The sequence below is a fragment of the Quercus lobata genome, chromosome 5 (assembly GCF_001633185.2).
Source record: "Quercus lobata isolate SW786 chromosome 5, ValleyOak3.0 Primary Assembly, whole genome shotgun sequence".
Lineage (NCBI taxonomy): Eukaryota > Viridiplantae > Streptophyta > Magnoliopsida > Fagales > Fagaceae > Quercus > Quercus lobata.
Genome location: NC_044908.1, coordinates 22,412,259 through 22,424,231, shown reverse-complemented (window position 1 = coordinate 22,424,231; position 11,973 = coordinate 22,412,259). Strand labels below are relative to the sequence as shown.

Genomic DNA, 11,973 nt, shown 5'->3' with positions numbered 1-11,973 from the left:
CAATAGGTCTTCCATGAAATAAGAAAAATCAAAATAATTTAGTTATTACATAATAATGCAATAAGTATGGGATAAAAATTATGTTACCAAGAAAGTAATAAGCAATAGCCACTCTAGCACATACACCAATTATGTTAGTGATCTCGTACACAAATGAAGATTACAAAATTAAAAACACTCTCTAATCCAATCAATTGACAAGTCGCTCATCTAGGAAGTTGTACTGCACATAAGCCCATCCAATCATAGTATTTTTGATTTAAGTAACCACATGACTGAATTTTAAGAAAATAACCTAAGGAATAACACCTAAGATACTATACTTAAGACTAAAATTTTGTAGTATTTTTATATATATATATATATTTTTTTTTTACAATTCAAGCCACAAACGAATCCTAAATTTTAGGATTTCAGATTCTCTACTAATGGCCTACTAACCAGCACAGTTTCCCATTATAAAAAATAAAATAAAAAATTTCATGTTTTAGGATTTTAGAATCCTAAATTATCTTTTTGTTTTACATTTCTTTTTTTACTTTCCTTATTATGTTCCACGGTTGAGATTCAGGATTTTGGATTGTGCAATATTGTTAAGGATAAATTGCTATGTTTAAGGATAACAATATCCAATAGAGTTTTGGTGAAAAATAAATGCATTACTTTTATTGTTTCAGTTAATCAATTGTGATCCTTGAACGTTGCTTTGATAATTTTTTTACAATTTCAAGCAAAAAAATAAAAATAGGAAAACCCATGTTTAGGTAATTTTATTCCTAAAAGTTTGCCTATTATTTAGAAGCCATTTTGTCTATGATTTTATAATTATAACTTTAAAGAGAAGAGGAAAAAAAAACGTTTTTACGTTTTTACCCGGTATTTTTATTCCTAAAATTTTGCCTATTATTTAGAAGCAATTTTCTCCATGATTTTACAATTTTATCTTTAAAGGAAAAAAAAAAAATTAATAAAACCCCCGCGTTTTAGGTTTTTACCCGTAAAAGTTAGTCTATTATTTAGTAATAATTGTTCCATTTTTATCTAGTTCCGGTGTGCCTATTGTGGTGTATTTGGAGGGAGCGTAATTGGCGTACTTTTGAGGATAGGGACAAGCCCGATGACCAGTTGCTCGCTTATTTTAGTGGCTCTCTTTTTGATTGGTCTAGGGCTTGGGGACTCACCTCTAGTGATTCTATCCCTATGTTCCTTAGTTCTCTTCTCTGTAATTAATATGCTCTTTGTTGTCTCCGTTTGTTTTCTTCTTTTTATCTTTTTCTTCTCTCTTTTTTGTTTCTTTCCTTCTCTGTATTCTCTGTTCTGCCTTGTGTTTTCATGAGGTAGCTTTTAATATATATCTTTCTTACTTATCAAAAAAAAAAAAAAATTGTTCCATTTTTCTCAATCTGTGGCAATTTATTTTTTATTTTTAATTTTTTTTTACAAATCTATTAGTAAAATGTATATAATGGTCAATCACTCTCCTTTGCCTATATATTGTATGCTTCGAAATAGAGGTCACTGCAATATAATTAATTAATACGTGATACTTATCCAAATTGCACAATTTGTATTTCTTGTATACAAGATGATACTCATCCAAATTCCACAGTTGTTGTATTATAATATTGTAATCAAAAAATTCACAGTAATATTGCAATAAAAAAGAAGAAGAAAAGCAATGACTAAGCTTTAACCTACAATAAAAAGAGGAAGTAGTTGATTTGGAGGGAACATTACACCTTCGCCCAGGCTCTTCCTCACCAAATTCTTCGCGAAATTCCCTAAACAACTTGTCTTGAATTCTTTCCAGCTTTCAGACTTGGAACCATCACCCATCATGCCGTAGTCGATGAATTTTACTGCGCGACTGGTAAATACGTGGTACAATTCGTCCATATTGGGTTTCTCCATTCTCTTGTTCTGTGCAAGAGAAAACCATTAGCGAAGAAAAGTTACCGACCTTAAAATGTCAAATGCTTATAAACATAACTAACACAAACGTATTAGCACATTCTACAAAATTGCATGATAAGGCTATTACATGTCCAAAACACGTAAGGTAAGAAAACTTAACAATTGTTTTTTCTTTCCCAAATCATAACTGCTTTGAATTTTTGTTTGCCGGAAAAGCACAAGTATATTCATCTGAGTCAAACTGTTAGTTATGAGCTTAAAGAAAAACCAAAAAAATAAATAATAAATAATTAAATAATAAATAAATAAATAAATAAATAACCCAAATTTGTAAATATACATTTACTCACTTTTTTTACACAACAAAATACATAGCTTAAAGTCGATCACGGTGTTACTCTTATCCCTAGACCACTAATCCCTTTCGCGAAGCAAAATCAAACATATACAAACAATGTTCAAAAAAATAGATACGAAAAGATCCATACATACCTAGAATGAAAAACCAAGTTCTTGCACAAAAATTAAACAATCATACTGCAACTACATATTAGGTTGCCTAGAGATCTTGCATCTTCTGCATCTTCTGCCAGAGATCTTGCTTTGCCTAGAGGACACTGACAAGGAAAGAGAGAAAACTACATATTAGGTTGCTGCAATGAGAATATAGCAGAAATTCCTCAATTGAAGCTAAAGTGCTACAACCTACAAGGAGCTGGCGTAACATACCAGCTGAACCATCATAAAGTCCAAGAGAGGCATTCCTTTGAGCCAAGTTTGCCGCCTCAAGAGAATATTTTACCTTATCCAGGAGAAAACCAAAAAATAAATTAGAAGCACAAACTTCCATATGCTAGAACTGCTAAAAGTTTATCAAAACAAGAGTGATGATCTCATATACAAAATAGCCAGATCTTTGAAGGTGTCAAGAAGAATTGGTTTGGAATAAGCTTAATCTATTATTTTTTTAGATCAGTCTTTTGAGTCAATGTCTGTTTTGGAAACCGTTCCTTCTCTTTTCTTTTCAGAGTTTTTATTGATGTTACAGATTTATATCATAGGCTGTAGCTATTTGGGTGTCCCATTTATGTACTCCTCATGTATTTACAATTTCTCATTTTTCTTTTAATAAAAATAAATACAGTGAAAACTTGTCAAAAGTGTATATCAACTCACAACCCTTGTCCCTTGAGTGTTATTAGGATGATTTAGTAATCTTAACTTACAATAACTCAAGTCTACATATTTATTTTGGTGTAAAATACAAAACATGAAGGTAGCAAATACAAAAAATGAAATAATGCTCATAGCATCTGGAAGTTTATTTTAGAAATCTTTTCAACAAAAGTGTATTAGATGTCTTTTTTCATAAAAATATCTTCCAGCAAGAATTTATTTTCCCTGTTCTAAAAAACAAAGAACCATTTCAGAAAATGTGCACTGATGAAGGAAACAAAGCAGAAAGTCTGGAAGGAGATGGTTGGCCATGATGGTTGTGGCTGATGAGAATTTGGGGAAGGGGATGGTACCGTGGCAGTGTGGCTGATGAGGAGTCAGATGTAAAAAGTTTTACACTTGTTTTAAGTGTAAAACATTTTTCTTCTTGCCTTAATTTTACAGTTTGACCGGAAAATATTTTACAGTTAACCAGATTTTACAACAAAACAAACATGGTAAAATAAGCGCAAGCATACAGCAGAAGTTACTCAACCCATCATTTTAATTAGATAACAAAAGAATCATTTTCTTACCATTCTGAGAAGCCTTTTTCACTGGCTAAGACTGTATGTGCCAGAGGAACCAAAATAATGACTCTGAGATTGAAGACCAAAAAGTTGTCGGAACTGCCCCATGAAAACTTCAAAAACCTTCTGCAGATCCTGCTTCAGATGAAGGATTGATCAATCTTTCAGTCTTGAGAAAATAACTAAATCCCATTTGCAATGATAGAACATGAATGTCTAACCATCTCAAGTTCTGAATAAAAATCTGATGAGCTAGATAGTGCATGTTGGTATTATAAGCACACTTTCACTAATGGAGTCTAGCCCTTTGTAATTATACAACTTTATTCCTTCTCATCTTTTTGTGCTTCTTTTGTATTCTCTCCTACTATGGTTCAACTTTTTCTTTTTATGGAAAATTTATCTCTTGTAAAAAACATGCCACACATTTTTTTCCGAGGGGTAGAAAAATTTGTAAATCATACGTTCTGTCACTACACACAGTTTCAAGCAAAAACAAGAAATAAATGGAAATTGGGAAAGACAAATGGCATCATGCATTGATAAAGATCAGCTTTTAAATTCAAAAGTCAGTTTTCAAATGATATATACAGAATACATATAAACAACTTTGAAAAAAACATCTAACCTGGTGGGAAATTGTTTGCCTGATAGGATGCTGGCTTTCTGAATCCTTCAGACAACCTTGGGGATTCCAAACAATAACACCTCCCCACATCTTCATCATGTCATTAGTCAGACTTAGTAACATTAGGAAATTTCACAAGAACTGTAAGTATGAAGATAATATAAAGGCATGATAACTCACAGGAGATATGAATCCATTCGTCTTAGAAATCTCTCCATTTGGAAGCTGTAGTAGAAGAGGGCATTCCTTTGCAGATGGTATGTATCTGAAAGCAAATAAAAAGAACATTGACATTGAAGCTGTTAAGAATGGAAACGTCTTCCCGCTACTGAGTACAGACACCAATTTTTAGAATATGGACATACATCAACTAAAGGCCACATATCCTCAGATCCTTATATCACATGGTCAATAAATGGAAGCACATTGCAATTTTGCTCAAAGAGTTCATTTAAAAATCAGACACCTAAGGTACTTCCATTGAGATATTAATTAAAAGGAGAATCTAGTTAAAGAATATACACCACAAATTGCAATATCTTTGACCTCCCTCCTGCTGCAATAGAAGTATCCAAGTGCCACTCATTTGAATTGACCTATTATAATAGGGCAATAACATTAACATAATAAATTAGAAAGAAATTACAGATATAACTCAAACTACAAAGAAAAGAAGATCAAAAAACCTCTAATGTTAAAAAAAAAAATACAAAAAAACAATATCCACACACAGAGACAGACAAATAAGAAAAATGGCCCTTGCTTACAATGCCCACATACTTCAATGAAGAAAATGGAGAAAGGTTTTTTAACTACAGTGACCTCATTATTTTCACAGCAAACGAAAGGTAAGGAGATTTTGGCTTCAATTAATTTGGGTTTCTCGAAACATACAAAAAAATAACTTATGGCCAATGCAGTTTGATTAATGAATAATGAAACTCTGCACTTATGTAAATGCTGATATGTATTATGTTGCCATTGTGTCACCACACATTGCGGCTATCATTATCAGTAACATCATAATACAATAAAAGTCTCTAACTAACGCACAGATTTCTTATGTCTTGAAGTAAAATACTCCATAAATTACTACCCCTTAAACGAAAAGTGATATGTATGTCACCCGTTGGATCTTGAAGTAAAATAATCCATACATTACTTAGGTGATTTAAGCTAACCAACCCCCCCCCCCCCAAGAACAAACTTTTGTTTTGGGGTTCTTATAGAGAGCAAACATGTAGGTGACTGCATTCATGCACACACACGCTAAAATGAATGTACTAGGCTTTTAGATCTTTGCACCAAGAAACTTCAAGATCTTAAATGAGATATTAAAGGGGGGAAAGAGAATATAGATTATTAGAAATACTCTTCTAAATTTCTATTTGAAAATTAAGTCATGAGGGGTTAAAGATTTAAAGAAGCATACAAAGAAAGGTATTTTATTGGTGCTAAAGATGTAGCCTTTCCTCTTATCGTCCCAGAAAGAAAATGAAGACTTTGGTGTATGGTATAAAACCTGTCCAGCAGGCAGACAACAAAATCAAATTACAATCAGATATGAGGATGTTATAGATAGCCAATTAGCCATAATACAAAGCAATGATAAGCAAAAATTAAAAATTTTGGAACATTTATTACCTGACTTTCCACACTGATGTTAGCTACCGGTCCTAGAGCCTTAATTATAGGGGCCAATAGTGTATCATCTATTGCTTGAAAATCCCTGCAGTAACAAGAGAATGAAAGAACAAAATGGAATAAATATTATATGATGATAATCATGTTTTGATTAGGTTTCCTACCATGTCAAAGATGAAAACGATCCATAAAAAATATTAATAATAACACTAAGCCCAATTCATATAATTCTAACCACAGCATAAAGCAATAAAAAAATTACTCCAAATATAAATCTATCAAGAATGCAAGAGAAACTGGAATAAATATTATTTTCTGCTTAACATGTTTTTAGTAAGTTTCCTACCATCTAAAGGATGGATATGCTCCAAAATAAAATTATGTATAAAACAATTGACATAACTTTCACCACAGCATAAAGCAAGAAATTATGACTTCAAATATATACCCAACAACTCAAAACACCAAAACAGAGAATCTTCACTTTGAGCTGTAATCTTATTATTATGTTATCCATCAGAGATAATTAGATATTTGAGGAGATCAGCAATATTTAGATATTTGTACTGAAAGCCACAACCAAAGACATGATAAGCGTCTACAAGGAAACCAGTTCAAGATTCTGTCAGCTACCAATGCTTTCAAGAAAAAAATTAAGGAGAAATGAGTTAATATCTGTAGCCAACCTTGTGTTATAAATGTTTTTTTTTATTCAATCAACTTAATTACCAAATGAAACAACTTTAACATGTCTCTAACATAAAACCCTAAAAACAAAAAGTCATAATTTGGTAACTTAGACACAACCAATGAATTTTCAAACCCAAAACCTCAGCCTTCAGGCCCTTCACCCATTCTTAAGAAGAAGGAAGTGTCAATTGAACTAGAGCTCATTGGAAAAGAATACCATTTTAACAATATAACTTTCAACAATGACCTCTTGATGCTTCTAACAACGACATTCAAGGTTCAATTGAAGCTAAATATATGTAGAACATTGAATTAAAACAGTCAAAGGCCAAGATTCATACCAATCATAAACACAATCATGTGAATTTGAATTGAGCAAATTATAGAAAATCACAATACAGACAACTTTGAGTTAAAAGAGTCAAAACCCAATATTCATACCAATCATAAACACAATCATGTGAATTTGAATTGAGCAAAATATAGGAAATCACAATACAAATAACAAAAGAGTCAAAAGCCAAGATTCATACCAATCATAAACCCAATCATGTGGGTTAGAGTAAGCAAATTAAAGGAAAGCACAATCCTCCCATCAGCCCCAACAGGCATAAACTCCCCATGAATGAACCCTTCCTCCTTCCCACCATTCACATGAGTCTCAAAGATGGTATCGAGATGATTCATTGTATTTGTCAGCTGCTCTTTCAGTGGCTGCATTTTACCCCTTACATCAGATTCCACCACAGTTTCCTTTGAATCTTGAAGAATCTTTTTCAGTTTTGTGGCAGTCTATAACTTTGTCTGAAACAACAAAATAAAGGAAGTAAATCAAGCACACATGACAGAAATCCTTGCCTAATTTATTTTTATACAAGAAATATTACTCTAAAAAAAGGGAACAACAACTTCGCTACTGCAGATATAGGCAGAACAGCAATAATTTCTTGTACACATGTATTGGGACTATAGACTTGGAGTATATAGGGACACTTTTTTCCCAAACAAGAATTACTCATATGTCATCCAGCAAGCTTTATTACAGTTGATAAGCTGCAGAAGGGCCCACAACCTCAACTTTTGAGGATGGCATAAACAAAGACACTTGTACAAGACCAACTTCAGGAACAAAAAATTTGTTCTTGTACATTGCCGAAGATCTTTCATTTTATAGTTAAATTTTTAAAAAATAAATAAATAAAAAAGAAGAAATATCTATCTTTTTGTTTATGTCATTTCATCAACTAAAATATATCTTTATGTAGAATTTTTTTTGGAGCAAGCAAAACTGCACAAAACAATCAAACCTGTAAAGAACGCAGTAATGCATATTGAGAAGTCAATATTATGGTCCAATTCCATGACTTTAGCACTTATTCAAGGTTCACCAATTTTGTGTTTTTTAGCCCTCGTGTAATGTTTGGGCGGGGGAGGAGGCTGCGGGGCATCAACCTTAGGGTCATTATCGTGCTGCAAATTCCATTAGATGCATGCAATCAATATTTGATATAATGGTAAGAATAAAGTGAAGTAGAAAATATATTATTACATTCAAATTAAAGTTATCATACCATAAAGCTGCCTTGGTGTCCTATTTTGTGTCCACCTGTCCCACAAGTGGGTGCTCTTCTATTGCGTTACGGTCTACCTCGTGGGGGTGAGGGCTGATGAGGGGGATGCTCGTCCGGTACATCAGTATGTGGCTGTACAGTGTCAATCCCAACCGGAGGTCCTAGAGGGTCAGATGAGGATGCGGTAGGTGGGTAATCCTGCTCTATGTAGAGGCCAGGAGTGGGTGCACTAGAGTCGGTGTGTGGGTATGAGGGTGTCTCGGGGAGTATAGGAGGGGTCACATTTTGGTCAATACTGACATCGAAATTGGGCTGCGAAGGTGGGCTGGGTGAAGGGACCTCGGGCTAAGGACATGCCTGCGGGATGGGTGGAGGCATCTCAAGACTAGTTACAACCCGAGGGGTTGTTGCACGCCGACCACGGCCCCTGATTGCACTTGTGCTTGGGGTTGCTGTAGCAGGCTGAAGACGACCCCTAGCTGCGCTTGTGCTTGGGCTTGTAGTAGCACGATGACCACGGGTCGGTGTACTTACGGGTGCTGCACTTGTGCTTGGGGTTGCAGTAGCTGCTAGTTCAGTCTCATGCCCATTGTTTGCATGCTCATTTACTGCAGGACCACCACCAAGGCCAGCCACATTATTTAGGACACGCCGGACATGGTTGTGAGCTTGGCTGCCTTCAGGAAGCATCGCCAACAGCGCTAAATGGCTTTGAATATGAAACGGAGAAAGAACCAGTACAATTAGACTTGAGACATTTATGTATCAATTAATGAATGAATAATATAATACTTATGAATATACTCAAAACTAACAGTTCTATTAGAAAACTATATGTATCAAAAACTCTTTCATTACATGTCAGTCAAATCAAACCAGATTTGCTGAGAAATTCATAGAAATTGATTCTAGGTTCATACATGTACTCAAGTAAAACGAAGTAGGCAATCAAATGTAATTAGAACACATTACCATTATATCTAATTTAGCGCTGTTGCGGTCGACATACTTTCGACTGACCGGACGGTACCAAACGTAATAGGCATGATTGCGAGGCATCTCACCAATCTGAGGAGGTGCATGACAAAGTTGTTGTCGTCTCATTTCCCATGAAATGATATACGTTCCATGCTCATCCCTCCAATTCTTTTCCACCTTCCCACATAAGTCGATTTTATGCAACCTATCATCGTAGACAACATCGTCAGGCCGCTCCTGCGCCAAGCCAAACTGTCGAAGGACACGGTCTGGGTGGTGTCTCTCTACTATGCAAAAACACACCAACGGCACCCTTGCTGTCCACGTATCCCTCCCTGCAACGCAGAACTCAGGAAGGTGGCCGAAATGTGCCTCGTATGGCTGCCACACATTCTACGATAGAAAAAAAAAAACAATTATCATAGCATCTTCAAATGTGAAACAAGGGAGAATACATAGATAAAGGGTAAAACTAAAATTATAACAAAAGATATGTTAAAGGATGAAGCAATCATATTCTTAACGAAAATTATCATAACCAAACAGATTTTTTGAATATTATTACCTACTCTGGCTGCATTGTAACTAATAGCTCGCGATAGTGGACCAAGGCCATGCCGGATGGCCTACTCTTCGGGCTTGGCACCCGTACCCACCTACAATTACAAGCAAATAACATAAGAACGATAATACAATTTAGTTACTAAGAAGAGTACATTGCAGAACACACTTGGTATCAGGAAAAGACTTACTTAAATGCAAGTGGAGCATATGGCCATGGGCCATAATCACATCCAGGTGGGGGCTCTATCCTCAGGCACAAGAATGGCAACCTTGCCCATGCCCAATACTAGACCAAGGTGCACGCCCTACCAATCTGCGATGCCCCTTTCTCGCTTGCCCGACACAACTCCCTGTATAACCAGGCCAGACAACCACTACCCCAACTATACTGTGGCGGATCACGAAGGTTACGCATGAAGTCCAGGAACATCAGATGCACCCTATTTCCTGACTTGTCCATGAAAAGTTTATCCCCTACTAGCGCTAAAATATAGCACTGGGCATACCGGTGTATCTGCATCTCCGTTGCGTCATGAGTCAATGGCGCTGCAATGGCCTCAACAAGTCGGCTGATGAGAATTCTTTGCCCCACCAAAGTTTTATTGTCATTCGGCGGAGTAAAACCAAGCAACTCCGTACACAGGTGCCTCCAACCCCCATCATCCACCACAGCAGTCGGCCCAACCAAGACGTCACCGTCTATAGGAAGTCCAAAAATTACCTCCATATCTTGTAGGGTGATTGACATCTCACCATGTGGAAGATGGAAAGTATGAGTCTCCGGCCGCCATCGCTCAACTAGGGCTGATATTAGGCAATGATCTATCTCTCTTGAAGGGACTCTAAACAGTCCTTCTAGCCTTAGCAATTTGATAATGTCAATGACTCGATTATCTTGCATCTGAACGTTTGCCATCTCCTTAGTGCGACCACGGCACGTAAGTGGGCCCGAGTCCTACAAAATCGATCAAAATTATAGCGGTTGTTAGAACTAGAAATACAACATTGAAAGAACTTGCTAACTAACAGTCAAAGACAACGTAAAAATTAAAGCAATTGTTATAACTAGAAATTTCACCTCGCCATTCCAAATGGCCTCTGATCGATGATATGGCTGTCGTGTCAACAATGACCTCTGACGCGGACCGGGGTCTAAGACCTCTAGCTCCCCATCGATCCGAGGCTCCATACTGCAAACAGTGCAACTGTGAGATCATTAATAGTGTAGGGGCAAAGGAGTGCTACTCTACATGCAGGGAAAATCTATACTGAAGAGCAGCTTATTAGCATTATTTAATAAGACGACTTTGTTTACAGAAAACTCAAAAACAATGATGAGTAATTATGTCAAAATGCTTGAGAAGCATTAATAAACACAATGTGCTTCTTCATATAGTAGTTCATTTTATTGTTCTAAAAACACATGGAAAGATTGTCAAATTAAGTAGAATGTAACAGAAGCTTTAACTTCTTCACTATAAAGATCACTAATAGAAACACCTGTCCATAGAATCTTCAGCCATAATGTTGAGTGGGATTAGCTACAGTAGAGATGTTTTCTGGTAATGGCGGAAGAATTGAGCACATTTGACAAATCAAACTACTTTAGACTAGTAAAAACTGTTAAAGGATCCTTTAATTTTCCAGTTTCATAGGATGGCAGAGGATAGCACCAAAATGCAGTACCAAATTGATAGAAAGAATGAGTTTACGACTTGGAAAGATGGGCAAGGCTAAGTCTCTTATTAGAGCAGGCTGGGGTTGTTTCAACTCTTCAAGAGACAAAATCTTGGAAAATGCCTCTCAGTTATTCTTTCTTGTTGATTATAAAAGATGACTATACTATTTTTTTGATAAGTAATTATAACAGATGACTACAATATGCACTACCTTGTCTATTTATAGTTACACAAGGATGCATGCCATTGGCTAACTGCAATGCTTTAAATATATATATATATATATATATATATATATATATATAAGTAATAAAGATTTATGTACTATATGTGGGACCTACACAATGTGAGTGTGATAGTGAATGGTCTTACTAGAGTACCAGTGTAGAACAAGGCAATTGATTCTTCAATTTTTCATTTTATTTAATTAAACACAAGCTTGACCAAATTGAGATTTAATTGGTTTGGTCAAAGTAAACCTAGAGTGGGAATATGGATTATATTTTAGTACTAGGAGGCTACTAGCTAATAAGGGCTAAGGAATGGCATCATTAATATTG

General features: G+C 35.5%; 1 pseudogene; it reads right to left on the bottom strand.

The window, feature by feature from the left end:
• Positions 1 to 2,342: 2,342 nt before the first annotated feature.
• On the bottom strand, positions 2,343 to 7,482 carry LOC115990173 (annotated as a pseudogene).
• Positions 7,483 to 11,973: the final 4,491 nt, after the last annotated feature.